Source organism: Drosophila subpulchrella, unplaced genomic scaffold, assembly GCF_014743375.2.
Source record: "Drosophila subpulchrella strain 33 F10 #4 breed RU33 unplaced genomic scaffold, RU_Dsub_v1.1 Primary Assembly Seq33, whole genome shotgun sequence".
NCBI lineage: Eukaryota > Metazoa > Arthropoda > Insecta > Diptera > Drosophilidae > Drosophila > Drosophila subpulchrella.
In genome coordinates, this window is record NW_023665570.1 from 1,133,335 (window position 1) to 1,157,068 (window position 23,734).

Below are 23,734 nucleotides of genomic sequence, written 5' to 3' on the forward strand. Positions count from 1 at the left end.
CTTAAGCCCTGAACGCATCAAGTGGGCTATCAACTCTTTTAGTGGGCTATCAACTCTTTTAATCCCTGACGGGTTCTTCCCAGCCCAGCTACAACGGACTCTAAGCACATTCCTCCCTTGGCTGACAGTCATCTTCCACAGCTGTCTAGCACTAAACCACATACCATCCAGATGGCTGGATGAAGTCCCAAAAGACTTACGTCCGATAAGTCTCTCCTCCTTCTTGTTGAAGACCCTGGAAAGGCTAATTGACACCCACATCAGGATAACTACCAACCAAAGCCTACTCTCCAATGTACAACATGCGTGACGTAAAGACAGATCAACAGATACTGCCCTTTACTCCATAGTATCTTGTATAGAGAGGGGATTCAGCAACAAGGAATTCTCTCTGGCAGCTTCCCTAGACATAGGAGGCGCCTTTAACAGCGTCACCTCAGCGACTATTACTGGAGCTCTGAGTAATGTGGGCATTAAGCGGCCTATAGTGGGACTCATACATACCATCCTTACCAATAGGGTAGTGTACTCCACTATGGGATCAGCACAATCGACCAGGACTGTCAGTAGAGGAACCCCGCAAGGTGGTGTACCCTCCCCTCACCTATGAGTTATACTAGTTAATAAACTCCTATAACTTCCAGAGGAGGCGGTCACTAAAGTGGTAGCCTACGCGGACCGTGGCTATCCTACTACAAGGAAAATTTCCACAAACTCCCTGCAACCTGATGGAGTCAGCCCAATCCACCCTCTCTACGTGGACAGCGGGGTGTGGACTGCTTGTTAACCCAGAAAAGACCGAACTAGTTCTACTCACAAGAAAGTATAAAACACCAAGTCTAACTCTACCAAAACTACAACAAACGCGCCTAAACCTTAGCAACCAGGCAAAGTACTTAGATGTCATCCTTGATAAAAAAAACTCAACTGGACAGACAACATCACAGACCGCACACGTATACACGTCTTAGCACTCTTCACATGTAAAAAAGCTATAGGGAGAAAGTTGGGTTTCTCCCCCGCAACAGTTCACTGGCATAGTCAGGCCCATTCTTCTCTGCGAAAACATCGTTTGGTGGGTGGTGGTGATATAGGGTGTTATAATTATTTGAAAGAACGTGAAAGGGCTCGTGCTGACAAAAATTAAATGAAAATCGTGGCAAGTTGATGGGATAGTAGTTTCGCATTAGTCATACGCTTTTACGCCCACAATATTGATTTCTTGCAGTATCTAGCTAATGATAATGTCAATGTTATTGGTTTTTCTTGAAGCCTTGCGCGCCACCATCGCCAGTATGTTTTGATGAGTAAAAGATTTAGCATGTGTTGTTTAAGGCGTTTGTTAGAATTTTTCTGAGGTCCTTTACTTCCTTGTCTAGAGCCTCTGCTGAGGATTGCCGTTTGATGTTCCTCTTTTTAACCTTAGATTCCCAATTTTATGGAGTATGTTTAACGGTTTTTGCAGCCCTTGGGTTATTGATGCTGAAATATCGTAGAAAATATACCTATGGTCTGGAAAAAAAATGTTGTTTCAGCACAATCCATTTTTCGACTTTATGAATGTTAAATTCAAAACGTGATGCCAGGTCCAGTAGCTCTTCCAAACCCTGAAAATAATCGATGCTAGGAAAGACAAAGGTTGGTGTACTACCTTTGTTACATATGGTAACGTACCGTCTAATTAGGTTAATTACTAAAAGACTCACCCCTTTCAGTTGCATCTGAGCTTCTCCAGAATTACTAGTGTTGTTCTGTTGTCTTCTGCGCGCTGCATCAACTTGATGGTAGGCTCTGTCGGAGCCTCTTGGGGTATGTTCGTTGAGGCAGCTACGAATCCTAGATCCTCGACCTTCTCCTCATCTTGAGGACGGCCCGGGCCTCAGTATGGACATCGTGGATTGGACGACTATATCTTAAAGCTGCGATAGAAACGATCAAATAATTAATGGAAAAATAATAGAAAAATAATTATTGCTTCTTTATTATACCCGTTACTCTGTACTGTAACAGGCAGAAGGAAGCGTTTCCGACCCTATAAAGTATATATATTCTTGATCAGGATCACTAACCGAGTCGATCTAGCCATGTCCGTCTGTCCGTCTGACCATCTGTCCGTCTGTCCGTATAAACGCTAAGATCTCGGAAACTATAAGAGCTACAGTACTAGGATTAGGCGGGCAGATTCCTGAGATTCCTGCGCAGCGCATGTTTGTTTCAGCAGAGCACCACGCCCACTCTAACGCACACAAACCGCCCAAAGCTGTGGCTCCTACAGTTTTGATGCTAGATAAACATTTTACCTGAAATGTATAGTTCTCTTCAATACCTATCGATTGATTTAAAAAAGTTTGCCACGCCCACTTTAACGCCCACAAACCGCCCACAAACTTCAAAAAATTGTAAGTATGAACGTGGAAGTTATATGACACATTATTTAGGGGCTCTTACCCAATTTATAAACAACTTTGAGCCGAGAGCTAATTTCCAAATAACTCTGACAGACCCGAGATAAATCCGTGGTCAGCTATTTCTGCCAAGCAGGCCTCCAAATCATTCCCACCCAGATCAATTTCACGCAGTCCGAATCAAACGGATGCTGTAAACATCCAAACCGATATTGTAAACAATCGGAGCCCCAAACGAGCCCTGAGCCCGCTAACGTAAACAAAAGATCCCCAAAGCGAGTCCCGAGTCCGCTAACGTAAACAAAAAGATCCCCAAAGCGGTCCCTAAACTCCGCTAATGTAAACACCAATTTCCGGCCAAGATTGGACTTCGAATTTAATTGGCAAATTGCATCATCCTATTTTCCGAATCTCTTGAGTCATTCTCTTTATCAATTTTTGGGGATAAAATCTCTTAAGCCGAGGTTTGATTATTGATCATTGAACCAGAGAGAGTCAGTCCGTTTTTGAGATCCGAATCGAGCAGAACAATAATTCGAGAATAAATACAAGAGCAGTGATTTAAATAAGTTCGACCTATTGTAAAATTGTAATAGTGAATAAGTGATTGTAAAAAATAAAAATAAATTTTTTTAATTCACTAGTGAGAAAATTAATTGGCGCCCAACGTGGGGCCGTGTGATTAAAAAATTCTAAAGGAAAGCTTTTAAATAAGCCCCAGAAAAGTTTAAAAGTGAAAAAGGAATTTTGCGCGGCCAACAACCCGATACAACCGACGAATATATAAAGCCTGTGTTGATAAAAATAAGGTGGAAATTAATAAATGCAATAATCCCCTTAAAACTCTATACAACCGGCAAAAAATAAAAAGTTTGTGTTGATCAAAAAATAATAAGGTGGAAAATAATTAATGGAATAATCCCCTTAAAATCTCAAATTACAAAATAGTGTTCGTAACAAAAATTCACTGCTCGGACAAAATAAAAAATTTAAAAAGTGACAACAAAATTCATCGAAACAAATAACCATTGTGAAAAACAATTTAACTAAAAAAATATTGCAAACAAATCTTCGAAATCATCAACAAAAAAACATTTAAAGAATAAAGGCTGAAGGGCAATCCCTCGCCAAGAAATAAACACTGAAGAAAGAAGGAAGACAGCAATTTAAAAACCCGAAGAAAGAAGGAAGACCCCAAGATACAAAAAAAGGAAGGACGACCCCAAGCAGGATCATCATCCAAGAAAAACGACAACCCCAAAAACAACGACAAGAAAAATAAGGAGGACGATTCGTGAGCGATATAATCTTTTTTTATTATTATCATTATTTAATAAGAAATTTGTAAAAAGAAATATAATTATACAAAGTGGAAGAATTAATTTCTGATTTCGAAAATATTCTCAAAATGTCAGAACCTTCTACAAGCCAGAACGGAGCAAATAAAAGACTCCACATAAGTTCGCCTCAAGAACATCATCAGGCGATTACAAACAATACCATGTTAAATGTAAGAGATTTAATTAAACAAATTGTAAATTTTGAATTGAATCCATTAAAGGAAGAGATCGTTAACTTAAGATCGCAGCTTTCTCATAAAATTAAAACGGTTGAGGATTATCAGATAGAGATTATAGATCCAAATATAAAGTGCGACACATCATATGAGATCATCAAATCTGTTAGGGAATATAAAGGAGAAGAAGATAAATATGTAAGCTGGAGAGAATCGGCTGAAATAGCCATGAGGCAATATGCCAGAGGGAGTGAAAGATTTTATTCCGCCCTATCAATATTAAGAAACAAAATAACGGGAATGGCAAACGATGCCTTAACCCATAACGGTACGGTATTAAATTTCGATGCCATAATGGCCAGACTTGACTTTGTCTTTAGCGACAAACGTCCTATTCATATTATTGAACAGGAACTAAGTGTTTTGAGTCAGGGAAAATTATCAATTATGGATTATTATGGTACAGTTAATAGAAAGTTAACTCTACTTATTAATAAAACAATTATGACCTACGGGAGAAACAAACCGATAACAGCAGAAATGAATGAAAAACATAGGAAGACTGCTCTTAGAGTTTTCATTACCGGCCTAAACGGCCAAATTTCAGACACAATTTTTTCAATGAATCCTCCTGACCTACCAAATGCAATGGTCATAGTTCAGGAATTGGAAAGCAACAACATGAGGGCGCATTTCGCAAATAGTTTCTCAACCACTCAGAGAAAAAATAGTGAGCCAAACCCTGGTGGAAATGGTCAAACACATTTCAACCAAAAGCAAAGACAACAAAACAACAATTACAATAACTATCGAAATAGTAATAATTTAAGGTTTAATCATGACAACAACCAGAACAAAAATAATTATGGTTATTATAATCAGAACAAAAATAATTCCTGGAACCAGGGTAGATTTAATAATAACCAACAAAATCAGTGGAACACCTATAGGCAGCCACAAAATAAGCCGGAACCAATGGAGGTAGACGAGTCTATCCACGCTCAGAATAAAGCTAACAACGGCTATAATCAAGGTTATAATAAATATCAAAATAATAATTACAGTCAGAACAAGTGGGATCAAACAAAAAAATTTGAGACCCAGAACACTCAGCAAGGACAAGTCCAAAATAAAAGGGTACCAACTGGAACTGTTAACCAACCGGCTAACAAGACAATGAGACTAAACAACATTGAGGAGAACCATTTTTTAGACAAAAGTCAGGAGTAGGCTTACCCTACCTATTTAGAAATGACCCGAAAATAAATAAAAAATTAAAAATATTAATTGACACTGGGGCAACCTCGTGTTATATTAGAACTGGAGTTTACAAAAATAAGAATGAGCTTCCAATATACAAAAGAGTATCCACAGTGAATGGATAACTAAAACTATTTTTGATACACGATATACTTTTTATGAAATAGAAGGGCTAGACTCAGATCTACTGATCGGTTATAACCTATTGAAAAAAATAGGAGCTGTGATTGATACAGCTAAGGGAGTTATTAAATATAACGGAATAAAAGAGAAATTAAATTATGACAACGGAAACAATTTAAACCAACATTCTTTAACAGAAGAAAACACCATTCTTCCATTAAAAGAATTTATATTAAAAAAATACTTTGATGAAAAGGCTCAAATCAGATCCGAATCTGAAATGGGTAATCAAAGCGAATTTAGTTTGGGATATACAAATCCTGAACACGCCGTCGTTGAAATATCCGACAAAAATAAAAGTTTGGAATTGAAAAATTCTGAACACGCCGTCGTTGAAACATCCGACAAAAATAAAAGTTTGGAATTAAAAAATTCTGAACACGCCGTCGTTGAAATATCCGACAAAAATAAAAGTTTGGAATTTAAAAATTCTGAACACGCCGTCGTTGAACTATCCGACAATCAAAAAATAAACAACATAAAAATATCATCTGCAGATCAAAGAAAAGATCTGGAGAATGAAATATTAAATATTATAAATGAAGAGCATTCAAAAATAAATATGCAGATTCCTTTTAGGACAGATATACGCGGTGAAATAAACACCGTAAATGACAGGGCCATTTACAGCAAACAATACCCTTATGCTCTATCAGCTTCAGATTTTGTAAATTCTGAAATAAGTCGAATGCTAAAAGAAGAAATTATAAGGCCAAGTAGAAGCCCTTATAATTCCCCTGTACTAGTGGTACCAAAAAAGGGTTTCAATGAAGATGGAACTCCAAAACTAAGACTCGTAATTGACTATAAAAAACTAAATGAAAATACTATACCTGATAGGTATTCAATGCAGGACCCTTCAGTGATTTTATCAAATCTCGGAAAAGCCAAATACTTTTCAACAATTGACTTGGAATCTGGATTTCATCAGATTCTCATGAACGAACCTGACATACAAAAAACCTCATTTTCAATAAATAACGGGAAATACGACTTCCTAAGAATGCCTTTCGTTTTGACAAACGCTCCTAGAATATTCCAACGAGCGATGGACGATATTTTGAGAGAACAAGTGGGTAAAACATGTCATGTTTATATGGATGACATAATCATATTTTCAAAAACAATTGAGCAACATTATAAAGACCTAATTGTCATTATTAAAATTTTGCTGAACGCAAACATGAAAATTTCGATTGAAAAATCAAAGTTCTTTAAATTAGAAACAAACTTTCTCGGTTACGTTGTTTCTCACAAAGTGATCAAAACCGATCCGAAAAAATTTCAACAATTGTAAAATATCCGATCCCTAAAAATATTCGAGAGCTTAGAAGCTTCCTAGGCCTTACAGGATATTACAGAAAATTTGTGCAAAATTACGCAAAGATAGCTAAACCTTTAACAAAATATTTAGAGGGCCAAAACGGCAAAGTATCTAAAAAAGCATCACGTAAAACTTTAATACAGTTTGATGATTCAGCTGTAAGAGCTTTTAACGAGCTCAAAGAAAATTTAATTGCACAAGTAGAACTAGTACAACCGGACTATAATAAAAAATTTACCCTAACAACTGACGCGTCTGACTTAGCAATTAGTGCGGTTCTTTCTCAGGAAGGAAAACCAATCACATTTATTTCAAAAACTCTAACCAAAACTGAACAATTATACGCGACAAATAAAAAGGAACTTTTAGCCATAGTATGGGCTTTTAAAAACCTTCGTAATTACTTATATGAGGTTAACAACATCGAGATCTATACCGATCACCAACCTCTTTCATTTTCCATTTCTCAAAAAAATCCAAATATCGAAATGAAAAGATGGTATTTTTTTATTGAAAGCTATTCACCCAAAATAATTTATAAGCCAGGAGCAACAAACGTTGTTGCGGACGCTTTATCAAGGATACAAATTAATAACTTAACGGAAAGTAATGAATCGGTCTCAGATCAAAATACTCAGCATTCAGCAGAGAGTAGTTTTGAGAATGTTATACAAGAATCCCGAAAACCCTTAAACCAGTTTAAGCAACAATTGCTAATAGCAACGGGGAGGTATACAATACATGAGTCGATTAATGTATTCGGAAATACTAGACATATAATAGAGTATGATACTCCAGAAAATTTAATATCAATATTAAGAGAATATATTCCACCCAATATAACAATAGGAGTTCACTGTAGTCTAGAAGATTTTTATAGAATTCAAAAACCACTTAAAGACAATTTTATAAATACATTTTTATACACTAAGACATTTGTCCAGGATGTCGAAGACGCTGAAGACAGATCCGTGATTATCACAGAAACTCATTGTAGAGCTCATAGAGGGCTTGATGAAAATTATAAGCAAAAAACTAGACTCTATTATTGGCCTAATTTATACAAAAAGCTTAAGGAATTTATAAAGAATTGCACAATCTGCAATCAAAACAAATACAACAGACACCCAGTACAGATTCCTATCGGTCAAGCGCCTATTCCAGAAAGAGAAGGTGAAAATTTGCATCTTGACATATATTACGCCCAAAATCTTATATTCATTACTTGTATAGATTTCTATTCGAAATATTTGGTCGTAAAAGAAATCCCTAACAAACTAAATATAGAAAATAAAGTTTCAGAAATTTTACAACAATTTCCATTAGCCAAATCTTTGATGATAGATAACGAACCAAGTTTCTCTTCATCCCAATTCAAATCCTTTGCTCAAATAAATGGGATATCTCTATTCTTTGCAGATCCTCGACATAGTACGTCTAATGGACAAATAGAAAGGGCACACTCTTCCTCAACAGAAATTGCCCGCTGCATTAAAGATGAGCTTAATTTAATTGATTATTCCGAAATTATAATTAGAGCAGCACAAAAATACAATTTAACAATTCATTCAATAACCAACCATCGACCTTTTGATATATTATTTAATAAAATCAAACACGATGATATTCCTAAATTATTGCAGCAAGCCCAAGAGAAAATGTTGCATTTTCACAATAAAGATAGACAAAATAAGAATTATCACGTAGGAGAGGTAATTTACGAAAAGAAACACGGGGAAAGAAACAAGCTTAATTCTAGATATAAAAAACAAGTAGTTAAGGAAAATCTCCCTAATAAAGTTATTATAAATAACAGAAACCGTACGATTCATAAAGATAATATAAAATAATTTGTTTCAAATTACAGATAATGATTTCAATAATGTACTTATTACTGCTGGTAGCTACAACCAAATCCGAAATTATGGATTACACGAACCATGATTTCCTTCTTTACAAGGATACCAAAGATGTTCTTATTTATGAATCATACGCAGATTTATTTCATATAACTAATATAAGTCTTTATAGAGATATAATTAATCTTGAAACAGAATTTCTGAAGAGTCACGACAGCAACAATTTTCTTTGGGAAATATCCCACGATTTAAAAATTATCCAAATACTTATCTCCCAAATTATACCCAGTAGATCGAAAAGAGGCATTAATGAAATAGGCCCTATTTGGAAATGGATAGCGGGAACACCAGATCATGATGATTTCATAACTGTCCAAAATAAAATCGAGGATTTAATACAAAATAATAACGATCAATTCGTTATTAATTCTAAAATATTTAAAGAGATAAAATCTTTATCTGAAGAATTCAAAACAGCCTTTAAAGATCAAGAAATTCCGCTTAGAAAATATCGTCTGCGTTTGCTTACTTACGATCTTATGAATTTAATGGACACAATTACACTCGCCAAAATCGATGTATTTAATACTAAAATTCTAAACAACGACGATATACAAGAAATTTATAAACACGAAAATAGACCTGTAGTTATAACAGACCTTTTAGATATATCTGAATTTAAAATCGTTTTGCATCAAGATCTTATTATAATTTACATAAAATATCCTATTATTACCGATCGCTGTGACGTTTACAATTCAAGATCCATTTCACATGATGATGGAAAATTATTAATTGATAATCACGTCGCAAAATGTAGAAATAAGTACTATGTAATGTCTAATTTTAAGACAGAAATATTTAACAATTATTGCACACTTAACCCAGAAGGTTCTTGTTTCACCAGATTACTAAATGGAGAAAAATCTTTTTGTAACAAAATCAGAAAAAAAAATAAAAAAGTAGATGTAATCCAAGATGGAGCCATTTTTGTAAATGGAGAAAATACAGTTAATGACACTCATTTAAATGGGTCATATTTAATTACTTTTAATGGCACCTCTATAATTAATAATATTTCCTACACCAATGTAGACAATAAGATATTGGAATACATCACAGCTCGAAAATATACAGATTTTTTAATATCCGAATATATTATATCTAATGATTCGGAACTCTCATTTGATAATATTAACATACTAAATCCATTTATTCAAATTAAACAAACTCAAATACCAATTACGTTAATATTAATCATATTAGCATTAATATATTTAATTATTATGATTATAATCAAATTCAGAAAATTTTTAATATTCAAACCATGGCAAATTCGTATAGAAATCGAACCAGAAAGCAATATTTCCGATATTGAGATAAATAATACACCCGACAATGAAAATACCCTAGAAGAAAATATCATTGTCGAACTAACCAATCAATTGCATTCAATATACCCAACAGTTCCAATGAATCGGGACGATTCAATTTAGAATGGGGGGAGTTATATGACACATTATTTAGGGGCTCTTACCCAATTTATAAACAACTTTGAGCCGAGAGCTAATTTCCAAATAACTCTGACAGACCCGAGATAAATCCGTGGTCAGCTATTTCTGCCAAGCAGGCCTCCAAATCATTCCCACCCAGATCAATATTTAAAGAGATAAAATCTTTATCTGAAGAATTCAAAACAGCCTTTAAAGATCAAGAAATTCCGCTTAGAAAATATCGTCTGCGTTTGCTTACTTACGATCTTATGAATTTAATGGACACAATTACACTCGCCAAAATCGATGTATTTAATACTAAAATTCTAAACAACGACGATATACAAGAAATTTATAAACACGAAAATAGACCTGTAGTTATAACAGACCTTTTAGATATATCTGAATTTAAAATCGCATGGCATCAAGATCTTATTATAATTTACATAAAATACCCTATTATTACCGATCGCTGTGACGTTTACAATTCAAGATCCATTTCACATGATGATGGAAAATTATTAATTGATAATCACGTCGCAAAATGTAGAAATAAGTACTATGTAATGTCTAATTTTAAGACAGAAATATTTAACAATTATTGCACACTTAACCCAGAAGGTTCTTGTTTCACCAGATTACTAAATGGAGAAAAATCTTTTTGTAACAAAATCAGAAAAAACAAGGAAGAACGCTATAGTCGAGTACCTCGACTATCAGATACCCGTTACTCAGCTAAAGGGACCAAAGGAAAATGGAGATATGCAAGCAGCAAATGCGCCACCTACCGGCGGTAGACAGATTTAAGCGTTGTGGGCGTTAGAGTGGGCGTGGCAAAGTTTTTTTTAAATCAATCGATAGGTATTGACGAGACCAATACATTTCAGTTTAAATTTTTTATCTACCATGAAAATTGTGGGCGCCACAGACTTGAGCGGTTTGTGGGCGTTGGAGTGGGCGTGGCATATTCGCATAATAAACTTGCGCTGCGCTCAAGCCTACGGAATCTAAATCTGAAATCTCGTTTCTCTATCTTTGATATTTTCCGAGATATCCGCGTTCATATTTACGATTTTTTGAAGTTTGTGGTCGGTTTGTGGGCGTTAAAGTGGGCGTGGCAAACTTTTTTTAGGTCAGTCGGTAGGTATTGATGAGAACAATACATTTCAGTTAAAATTTTTGTTCTAGCATCAAAACTGTAGGAGCCACAGTTTTGGGCGGTTTGTGGGCGTTAGAGTGGGCGTGGCACTCTTTTGAAACAAACTTGCGCTGCGCAGGAATCTCAGGAATCTGCATGCCTAATCCCAGTATTGTAGCTCTTATAGTTTCCAAGATCTCAGCGTTCATACGGACAGACGGACAGACGGACAGACGGACAGACGGACAGACGGACAGACGGACAGACGGACATGGCTAGATCGACTCGGTTAGTGATCCTGATCAAGAATATATATACTTTATGGGGTCGGAAACGCTTCCTTCTGCCTGTTACATACTTTCCGACGAATCTAGTATACCCTTTTACTCTACGAGTAACGGGTATAACAAGGAAGAACGCTATAGTCGAGTACCTCGACTATCAGATACCCGTTACTCAGCTAAAGGGACCAAAGGGAAATGGAGATATGCAAGCTGCAAAGCGAGATTTAAATGCGCCACCTACCGGCGGAAGACAGATTTAAGCATTGTGGGCGTTAGGGTAGGCGTGGCAAATTTTTTTGGATCAATCGATAGGCATTGACGAGACCAATACATTTCAGATAAAATTTTTAATCTAGCATACAAATTGTGGGCGCCAAAGGCTTGGGCGGTTTGTGAGCGTTAGAGTGGGCGTGGCATATTTGCGTAACAAACTTGCGCTGCGCACAAGGCTACGGAATCTAAATCTGAAATCCCAATACTCTATCTTTGATAGTTTCCGAGATATCCGCGTTCATATTTACGATTTTTTGAAGTTTGTGGGCGGTTTGTGGGCGTTAGAGTGGGCGTGGCAAACTTTTTTTTGGGTCAATCGATAGGTATTGATGAGAACAATTCATTTCAGTTTAAATTTTTACTCTAGCATCAAAACTGTAGAAGCCACAGTTTTGGGCGGTTTGTGGGCGTTAGAGTGGGCGTGGCACTCTACTGAAACAAACTTGCGCTGCGTAAGAAGCTCAGGAATCTGCTCGCCAAATCTCAATAGCCTAGCTCTCATAGTTTCCAAGATCTCAGCGTTCATCCGGACAGACAGACGGACAGACGGACAGACGGACAGACGGACATGGCTAGATCGACTCGGCTAGTGATCCTGACCAAGAATATATATACTTTATGGGGTCGGAAACGCTTCCTTCTGCCTGTTACATACTTTCCGACGAATCTAGTATACCCTTTTACTCTACGAGTAACGGGTATAAAAATAAAAAAGTAGATGTAATCCAAGATGGAGCCATTTTTGTAAATGGAGAAAATACAGTTAATGACACTCATTTAAATGGGTCATATTTAATTACTTTTAATGGCACCTCTATAATTAATAATATTTCCTACACCAATGTAGACAATAAGATATTGGAATACATCACAGCTCGAAAATATACAGATTTTTTAATATCCGAATATATTATATCTAATGATTCGGAACTCTCATTTGATAATATTAACATACTAAATCCATTTATTCAAATTAAACAAACTCAAATACCAATTACGTTAATATTAATCATATTAGCATTAATATATTTAATTATTATGATTATAATCAAATTCAGAAAATTTTTAATATTCAAACCATGGCAAATTCGTATAGAAATCGAACCAGAAAGCAATATTTCCGATATTGAGATAAATAATACACCCGACAATGAAAATACCCTAGAAGAAAATATCATTGTCGAACTAACCAATCAATTGCATTCAATATACCCAACAGTTCCAATGAATCGGGACGATTCAATTTAGAATGGGGGGAGTTATATGACACATTATTTAGGGGCTCTTACCCAATTTATAAACAACTTTGAGCCGAGAGCTAATTTCCAAATAACTCTGACAGACCCGAGATAAATCCGTGGTCAGCTATTTCTGCCAAGCAGGCCTCCAAATCATTCCCACCCAGATCAATTTCACGCAGTCCGAATCAAACGGATGCTGTAAACATCCAAACCGATATTGTAAACAATCGGAGCCCCAAGCGAGCCCTGAGTCCGCTAACGTAAACAAAAGATCCCCAAAACGAGTCCCGAGTCCGCTAACGTAAACAAAAAGATCCCCAAAGCGGTCTCTAAACTCCGCTAATGTAAACACCAATTTCCGGCCAAGATTGGACTTCGAATTTAATTGGCAAATTGCATCATCCTATTTTCCGAATCTCTTGAGTCATTCTCTTTATCAATTTTTTGGGATAAAATCTCTTAAGCCGAGGTTTGATTATTGATCATTGAACCAGAGAGAGTCAGTCCGTTTTTGAGATCCGAATCGAGCAGAACAATAATTCGAGAATAAATACAAGAGCAGTGAATTAAATAAGTTCGACCTATTGTAAAATTGTAATAGTGAATAAGTGATTGTAAAAAATAAAAATAAATTTTTTTAATTCACTAGTGAGAAACTTAATTTGGATATCTCGGAAACTATCAAAGATAGAGAATTGGGATCTCAGATTTAGATTCCGTAGTCTTGTATGCAGCGCAAGTTTGGTACGCGAATATGCCACGCCCACAAACCGCCCAAGCCTGTGGCGCCCACAATTTTCACGCTAGATAAAAAATTGTAACTTAAATGTATTGGTCTCTTTAATACCTATCGATTGCCACGCCCACTCATAACGCCTAAATCTGTCTACCGCCGGTAGGTCGCGCATTTCAATCTCGCTTTGCTGCTTGCATATCTCCATTTCCCTTTGGTCCCTTTAGCTGAGTAACGGGTATCTGATAGTCGAGGTACTCGACAACAGGCGTTTTTTCTTGTTTTTCATATCATATTTCCTTTTACACGTACAATGTACATATCACATTTTATTATTTCAGAATTATAATTTACTAGAATATTACACATGGCGATTATATATTTTTCTAAAACACATAGGCTTACAAACAATATAGACATTTTATAATTAAACTTTTTATATAAAATGAATACCGCAATTATAACAAAATATTAAATATTATATGAGAGTTTCAGTGGCGGATCCTGGATTGATTTGTCGAGAGGAGTGGAACTCTGAGAAACAATTTTTTTCACCAAACAATCATTTGATTCTGAACTTGAAGGATTTGTTCAAATAAATACTATTAACTTTCCGATTGACTTTTTATAGTATTTTGACAGTTTTCCGATCCTTCCTATTTAAGCGCTCGCTGCAGTTATCCATAAAAGAATGACAATAATTCATGGTTCTACAAAACCAAAAACAAAATGCAAAAGGAGAATTTTGTGTAATGCAAATTGTAAAAAAATCTACCTCGTGCTTAATGCAAGATACTCAAAATCGTAAAAGAGGATTCTTTGATGTTAAAGCAAAACAAGCCAATATGAAATTCATTTACAAGGGAAATACGCATTTCCGCAGAAAAATTTCTGTGCGAAAATTTTTTTAAAAATGGAGGTCCGTGGAGGGGAATTTCGCTATTTTTGGGGAACACGTCCCGTAACTACTTAAAAAAAAGCTATCCTACCCAATATCTTATTAATAAACTAACAAGCAGAAAGGCATGTATATTCTAGAGCTCCTAGCGCAGCGCAAGTTTATTTGAACAGGGTGCCACTCCCATACCGCTAAAGCTAAAATTATAAGTTGAAATTAATTTTATTGATCAATACCTATATAAATATTGTCAGTAGTACCTTTACCGCCCACTAGGTGTCGTGGAGCTGGAATGTTTGATGTGAGCGCGCCTTTGAATTTTATTTAATTTGAAATTTGAAACAGAGTAACGGGTATCTAATTGTCGAGGGACTCGATTATAGCGATTATTATTTTTGAAGCTAGAGAGCTAGAATTTAACATGCCGTGTCAAAGTCCATACCTGCATATTTCAGCCAATAGCAACACCTACAAATTGCAGAAGTTTCTGTTAAAGATTTTTTCAGTGTAAGTTTTATTTATTTTGTCAAATTAGTTAACTGAGTCAAGCGTGGATAACAGTCAAGTGTCTCGACAACAACGTTCTCTCTTGCTTTCGGTGTAGATGTATGTATATTGAAAAATGTAAGCAATCGCAAACGAGGGTAATATAATTTCAGTTAAAAGTTTGCAACGCAGTGAAGGAGACGGCTCGTTCCGATTTAAATAATACCTGCAATAGAATTAAGGTTTTTTTGGAAGTTTTCATCCCGATAGCTTTAAAACTGAGAGTCTAGTTTGCGTAGAAACGGACAGACGGACATGGCTAAATCGGCTCGTGATGCTGATTAAGAATTAATATACTTTAGGAGGTCGGAAACGTCTCCTTCACTGCGTTGCAAACATCTGACTGAAATCATAATATCCTCTGCAAGGGTTTAAAAAGAGGTGCCACGTTTCAAGTTTGCAGACAAAAACTTTTTGTCACAATTTTCAATCTATTTTAGACAGCTTAAAATAGGGCATTGCTTTTAGCATTTAATAACTATTTAACGACATAAAGGACATGTATGTAACGGAAAGGGCTTAGATACTATACACGTTTTATATCTGGGTATTTACCACTGAACAGATGGGTTTTGTAAAAAATTTTAAAACAAAATAGATATTTTATACCCGGAAAGTATGTAACAGGTATAAAAAAGCGTTTCCGGCCCCATAAAGTAAATAAAAGGTGTGCGCTTAAAGCCTAGTACTCAGATCGGCTAAGAGTTTCACTAGTCGAAAAATCTTATTCTTTGTAGTGTGACCGAAGTTTTCAAAGTTCACCCGCAATGCATGTGGCATGGTCTTACTGTAAAGCAGCTGGGTTTGTTGCCAAACGGAAAACAAATCAATGGGATAAATTTAAAAAGGAGGAGTCTGCTGGTACACAAAGAATTAAAAAACAAATATATGGAATGTTCAACGAATGTTTTTATTTATGTAATTAGTAGTTTAAAGCTTCCTTCTCGTCCCACGGATGCTTTGCCATCTTTCCCGCTCCACCGCAGTCCAGCTCCGTGTCCCAAAAGGCATATTGGACCTTGAGAAAGTGGGAGCCGGATTGGGAGCAGGAAGTCGCCCAGCATCCTGGCAGTGACTGGCTATGGCTTCTCCAACTGTTCCTTAGCCGGCGCCCTCAAGCTCCGCTTAAGCTGGCCAAGTAGCTGGTGGTGGTGGTGTACGGAGTCCTAATGAAGAGGTCGTCGGATATCGTATTACTGGTGGTTCTGCTAAAAAGATACTTATATTAGTTTTTGGGCCGCGGCTAACGGGGTTTATCGAAATTCACTCGCAAAATCTGGTATTCTTACTGGTATTTCCTTAGCTCATCTGAGTACCGCACTTAAAAACAGACCCGACGAAAAGCGTTAGCCGCGTATTTGCCTCTGGCTCAATCCTATGGTTAGCTCGCGGTTTTCGTCTTTTCGTCTAGGCTTTAAGTCTAGTACTCAGATCAGCTAAAAGTTTCACAAATCGAAAAATCGTATTCTTTGTAGAGTGACCGAAGTTTTCAAAGTTCATCCGCAATGCATGTGGCTTGGTCTTACTGTCAAACAGCTGGGCTTGTTGCCAAATGGAAAACAAATGAATTTGAGCAATTTAATAAAGAAGAGTCTGCTGAAGCACAAAGAAACTAAAATAAAAACAAGGAAGAACGCTATAGTCGAGTACCTCGACTATTAGATACCCGTTATTCAGCTAAAGGGACCAAAGGGAAATGGAGATATGCAAGCAGCAAAGCGAGATTGAAATGCGCCACCTATCGGCGGTAGACAGATTTAAGTGTTATGGGCGTTAGAGTGGGCGTGGCAAATTTTTTTTTGGGTCAATGGATAGGTATTGACGAGACCAATATAGTTCAGTTAAAATTTTGTATCTAGCATGAAAATTGTGGGCGCCACAGGCTTGGGCGGTTTGTGGGCGTTAGAGTGGGCGTGGCATATTTGCGTTACAAACTTGCGCTGCGCACAAGGCTACGGAATCTAAATCTGAGATCCCAATTCTCTATCCTTGATAGTTTCCGAGATATCCACGTTCATACTTACGATTTCTTGAAGTTTGTGGGCGGTTTGTGGGCGTAAAGGTGGGCGTGGCAAATTTTTTTTTGAGTCAATCGATAGGTACTCTGGCACTCTACTGAAATAAACTTGCGCTGCGTAAGAAGCTCAGGAATCTGCACGCCAAATCTCAATAGCCTAGCTCTCATAGTTTCCGAGATCTCAGCGTTCATCCGGACAGACAGACGGACAGACGGACAGACGGACAGACGGACAGACGGACATGGCTAGATCGACTCGGCTAGTGATCCTGATCAAGAATATATATACTTTATGGGATCGGAAACGCTTCCTTCTGCCTGTTACATACTTTCCGACGAATCTAGTATACCCTTTTACTCTAGGAGTAACGGGTATAATAAATGAAATGTTCAACGAATGTTTTTATTTATGTTAATAATAAGTTTAAGGATTCCTTCTCGTCCCATGGATGCTTCGCCATCTTTTCCGCGCATCCGCAGTCCAGCTCCGTGTCACAATGGGCATATTGGACCTTGAGGAAGTGGGAGCCGGATTGGGAGCGGGGTTGTTCCGCCTGATGCTGAATGAAGTCGCCAAGTAACTGGTGGAGGTGGAGTCCGATGGTTCCTCAATGGAGATCGAGCTAAGTCCCACTCGGCATGTTCTCCCCACTGGTATTCTCTTGTGGATCTCCTCCAGCACTTCAACTATTCTGCGGATTTGCCCTGTCGTGGTAATGCTTCCTGTCGGTGAAATACCACAATAATGGGCAACAGCTTGGATTAGTCGTCCTTTTTCATCTGCACTGACCTTCTTTAGGCGTTTAAATGGTTTTCCTTCCATTTTTAAATTTTAAATTCCGGACCGCTTTTGCACGAACACCGCCATAGATTAAATTTCTTATTATTTGGGCCGCGGCTAACGGTGTTCATCGAAAATCACTCGTTAAAATGGTATTTTTTCTGGTATTTCCTTAGCTTATCTGAGAAAATCGCTGAAAAACAGACCCGACGAAAAGCGTTAGCTGAGTATTTGCCTCTTGCTCACTCCTATGGTTAGCTCGCGGTTTTCGTGGATGTGAGTACTAGGCTTAACCAACTTAGGTGATATATGTTCTCGCTTACAACTATGTCACCCTTTAATTTTAACGAATAAATGAATAGGGTACATTGAGTATATTGTGAGCTACAACTCCGCAAGCTTTAAAGCCTCTGTTGATATCAAACAAAAACACCTCTTAGCGAGGTAAAAAGTAGTGGCGAACGCGCCTTTAACAAAAATTTCTGATATCAACAATTGTGACGAAAAATAATATTACATTCGATAAAATAAATAAACTATATTAAATTTATGATTTCGGCCCGCAACAGTAAATATTTATTTACCTACACGTAATTTTTCTGTTGTAGCGTGCCGAATACATCAATTTAATACAGTGATAGAAAAGACTCGAAAAAAGCGAACACTAATTAAGACGTGCACCACTTAAAAGGTACCGTACCGTCCATACGAACCAAACAAGCTATATTTGGACAAAATTCATTGTAAAATAAGTTTTATTTAATTTAACAATGATTTGCATTGTTTGGACGATAACAGAAGTGCGCATGAAATTTGAATTTCAAAAACATACTCATTTAAAATTTGTTGACTTCTTTTTTGTGATTAAGGGATCCAATCAAAGACTATAAAATACCAAGATGCGTAACCAGGAATAAAAAAATGTTCCCAAGCAGCTAATTTTTGCAAACAAAGCTTACACGTACAGGAATCTATTCTTAGAGGGCCGTTACTTTTCTTCTTTCTCTCTTAAGTCAAAATTCAATTTTTGGCTCATTTGTCGATTCTTGAATTATGTTGACAAAAGGGAATCGACCTAAAAGGCACATTGCGCCTTACAATTATTAATGGGCTGTGCCGCGTTGAGTAAGTTGGTAGCCGCGGATAATGCGTGAGGCTGGGCTTAATTTTATTATTTTACCCGTTACTCGTAGATTAAAAGGGTATACTAGATTCGTCGGGAAGTATGTATCAGGCAAAAGGAAGTAAATATATTCCTGATCAGGATCACTAGCCGAGTCAATCTAGCCATGTCCGTCTGTCCGTCCCGATGAACGCTGAGACCTCGGATTTGGCATGCAGATTCCTGAGCTTTTTGCGTAGCGAAAGTTTCAGCAGGGTGCCACGCCCACTCTAACGCCCACAAACCTCCCAAAACTGTGGCTCCCACAGTTTTATTGCTAAATAAAAATGTTATCTGAAATGTATTGTTCCTATCAATACCTATTGAATGAGAAAAAAAGTTTAAATCTGTCTACCGCCCACATAACCACATATTGAGATCGCAGGTAGGTATCGCATTTCAATCTCGCTTTACTGCTTGCATGTCTCCATTTCCCTTTGGTCCCTATAGCTGAGTAACGGGTATCTGATAGTCGAGGTACTCGATTATAGCGTTCTTCCTTGTTTCTATATATATTTTTCTGTTTTCCAGCTGTATTTTATTTTTACTATTTTTTGTGAAGGCAAGTTATATAACACACTATTTACAAACAACTTTGAGCCTAGAGGTAAATACCAAATAACTCTGACTGACTCCGAGATAATCCGTGGTCAGCTATTTCTTTCAACTACGCCTCCAAACTATTCCCACGTAGATCAATTTCACACATTCCGCATCAAACGGATACTGTAAACATCAAAGCCGATATTGTAAGCATCCGAGCCTCAAAGCGAGACCAGAAATCCGCTGACGAAAACACCAGAACGCGTAAACACAAATTTCCGGCCGAATTTTAATTTCAAATTGCCAACTCTCTTGAGTCATTCTCTTAATCAGTTTTTGAGATAAATCTCTTAAGCCATGGTTTGATGATTGATCATTAAACTCGAGCAGGGCAGTCCGTTTTTGAGAGTGGAATCGAGCAGTTCAACTAAGTGAAAAATAAAGAGCAATGAATTAATAATAAGTTCGACATATAACTATGTAATTATACCCGTTACTCGTTGAGTAAAAGGATATACTAGATTCGTCGGAAAGTATGTAACAGGCAGAAGGAAGCGTTTCCGATCTCATAAAGTATATATATTCTTGATCAGGATCACTAGCCGAGTCGATCTAGCCATGTCCGTCTGTCTGTCCGTCCGGATGAACGCTGAGATCTCGGAAACTATAAAAGGTAGGCTTCTTACGCAGCGCAAGTTTATTTCAGCAGCGTTCCACGCCCACTCTAACGCTCACAAACCGCCCAAAGCTGTGGCTTCTACATTTTTGATGCTAGAATACAAATTTTATTTTATTTTAATTATATATTTTATTATTGATTGACCAAAAAAAAAAGTTTGCCACGCCCACTTTAACGCCCACAAACTTCAAAAAATCGTAGGTAAGAACGCGGATATGTGGAAACTATCAAAGATGGAGAATTGGGACTTCAGATTTAGCTTCACTAGCCTTGTACGCAGCGCAAGTTTGTTACGGGAATATGCCACGCCCACTCTAACGCCCAAAAGCCGCCCAAACCTGTGGTGCCCACAATTTTTATGCTAGGTAAAAAGTTTTAACTGAAATGTATTAGTTTCGTCAATACCTATCGATTGATCCAAAAAAAGTTTGCCCCGCACACTCTAACACCCACAAGCGGCCTTAGCCTGTGGCGCCCACACTTTTCCTGCTAGAAACAAATTTCAGCTAAATTGTATTAGCTCGTCAATACCTATTGATTGACCCAAAAAAAATTTGCCACGTACACTCTAACGCCCATAACGCATAAATCTGTCTACCGCCCACATAACCATATATTGAGATCGCGGGTAGGTGACGCATTTTAATATCGCTTTGCTGCTTGCATATCTCCATTTACATTTTGTCCCTATAGCTGAGTAAGGGGTATCTGATAGTCGAGGTTCTTGACTATAGCGTTCTTTCTTGTTTTCTTAATAAATTCACTAAGGAGAAAGTAAGTTTACACTTCAGGTCAGTGTGGAGGGAGAAATTGCAACAAGCAAGAGGGGGACAAAAAGGACAAATAGCTTAAGTTATTATCTCTCCTATTATTATCTCTCCTTATCTTAAAATAGCAATAGCCATAAAACTGTAAGACTCACCGTTTTGGGTTGTATGTTTGCAATAAATTTGCTCTGCGCAATAATCTCTAAAATATGCATGCCTTGTCCCATCTTTATGTCTTTTATAGTTACCGAGATCACAACGTTTATTAGGACAGACAGACTGAGGGACATGGCTAGATCGACTCGGCCGTCTAGTTATCTAGAACAACAATATATATATGTACATTAAAGGGTCGGGAACGCTCCTTCTACCTGTTACATACTTTCCGATGAATCTAAATTACCATTTTATACTAACTACTTTAAGCACTAATACTATTTTCAAGCTGAAAGTAGGACCAACTTAGAGCCCTGCATAAGTAACCTGACTTGTTTGCCCAACTGATTTACAAGGTCGATTTGGCTTGTATATTCGAGTAAGTGGGCAAATTTGTACCCAAACCCAAATACCCCAAATAATAAGAAGTCAAGTAGGTCAGGTAAAATAAAGATAGAAAAGTTCGGATCGGGTTGGGTTTAAAGTAACACGGTCTTGTAAAGTAATATACATATATCACTATTTTGAAATGACCACAAGAATTCGCGGTGACCGATGAAGTCGTGGTCAGTCAGTGCGATGACTGCCGCGCATGTGCCATGATTGACTGGACCACAAGAGTTCGCGGCGTGGCGAGGTGCTATGAAATTAAAGGTCATTATATGACATCCTGTCCCAAAATGGTTACCTATAAAGTCATAGGACAACTATGGACTTTGAAATGGGTAACTTTATTTTAGGTCAATTAATAGGTATTGACGATACCAATATATTTCAGTTATAATTTCTAGCACTAAAACTCTAGGAGCCACAGTCTTGGGCGGTTTGTGGGCGTTAGAGTATGCGTGGCATGTTCCCGTAACAAGCTTGCGATCTATCTTTGATAGTTTCTGAGATAACCGCGTTCCAGTTTACGATTTCTTGAAGTTTTTGGGCGGGTATAATAAGACCTTACCTACTTAAAAAGTTTTTAATAACAGACAAGTATACTTGAGCTGAAATTAGGTTTGGGTACCCAAATGACCCAATTTGTATACCTATTCAGTGCCTTAGTAGATGTTAAAGGGTCGTCTCTCCGACCTGTTTTTCTTATTCTTTAGTGGAATTTTAGTTTAGTGCTTGCTGACATTTTCCTGACACTGGGGGAATGTGAAAAGTGAATTTTAACAGAATAGCAGCAATTATACATACATTATATAATTTTGCGTCCAGTACTAACCGCTCAATTAAGAGAGTAAAATAGCCAGCTGGTCTAAAAAGCCCACCGACTCTTCGACTGCAGCTCAAGTAACTCTACTTATTTCTAGTAATAATATTCTACGCTAATAAACTGAGAAATCTATACTTACCGGCACCAGATACTCACATTTTTTATTTTTTCTTTTACTCTTTCAACGCTCTTTTTCCCAAATCAATAAAAATTTGTAAATCCATCATATGCAATTGGTGTATAATTCGTTACAATCGGTTTATTACAGTCGATTTTCATTTATTCGTGTATATTAGTAGTCGCCTTCCCACATTCTCCTTGTGGGCTTCGTTATTTCGCGTTCTGCCCTGTAAAAATGGTAATAGCTGAAATTTTAATTTAAATATTTTCCACGGGCATCAAAAAATAAATAAAAATGACTCTTAAAATCGTTTGTTTTTACTTACAAATTGTTCTTTTTTGTGAACTAATAGAAATACGAGTTCTGTAAGCGAACAACACGTATCCACCTATTTTAGAGAAAGTGAGCAAATGTCCACATGTATATCTAATGAGATTAAGCAAGATGCGTGTCTGACCGTGACGTGGGTTAATGTGAGAAAAAAAATTTCTATAAATTTGAAATTAAACTTGTCATATTTTTTAGTTTTTTGGTTTTTAAGAGAGTGACTATTTTATAAGATCTACAACAAATTTATAAAACTTTTTATAGCCATCGTTGTTGACAGCTAATTAAGCATTAAGAGGAAAAAAATATTTTCCTTTTTATAGATAATGCATTTCAGATATAGAAAACACAGTATTTTAGTGCAGAGAAAAAAGGTTGCCAAATCTTACAATAATAGCCAACTTAAATAGTTGGTAGTTAAATAGCTCTCTAAAAGAAACTTTTAGAGTAAAATAAAAAGTGTTTTTTATCCGATCAAGTTTGGCTATCAGATACCCAGCTATAGGGAGTGCGAGATTGCACACTACACAAAAGCGCCACCTATCGTTCATTCGTATCGGCTGTTTACGAGATTTCTCCAATACGCCACACAGCGTCTATAGGAATAAATGAAATAGTGATCCTTATCAAGAATATATATACTTTATTAGGTCGGAAACGCTTCCTTCTGCCTTTTACATACTTTTCGAAGAATCTAGTATACCCTTTTACTCTACTAGTAACGGGTATAATGCCTATATAAATAATAAAAAATGTTTACATTTTAATGCTTAAAAGCAAAAAAAATTGGATACCATCTTGGTTAATCGCCTTGTCCA

General features: G+C 36.9%; 1 long non-coding RNA gene across 3 annotated transcripts; it reads right to left on the minus strand.

Annotated features, from left to right (window-relative positions):
• Positions 1-1,712: 1,712 nt before the first annotated feature.
• On the minus strand, positions 1,713-22,972 carry LOC119559701. Of its 3 annotated transcripts, none has more exons than XR_005220933.1 (3): positions 22,915-22,972; positions 22,625-22,833; positions 1,713-1,919 (listed from the first exon to the last, which is right to left on the minus strand). It is a non-coding gene; the product is annotated as an uncharacterized LOC119559701 (long non-coding RNA). The 3 variants fall into 3 exon arrangements; XR_005220931.1 differs by lacking the exon at positions 1,713-1,919 and adding an exon at positions 19,578-20,083; XR_005220932.1 differs by lacking the exon at positions 1,713-1,919 and adding an exon at positions 19,578-20,083 and having other exon boundaries at positions 22,625-22,815; positions 22,915-22,971.
• Between the last annotated feature and the right edge of the window lie 762 nt (positions 22,973-23,734).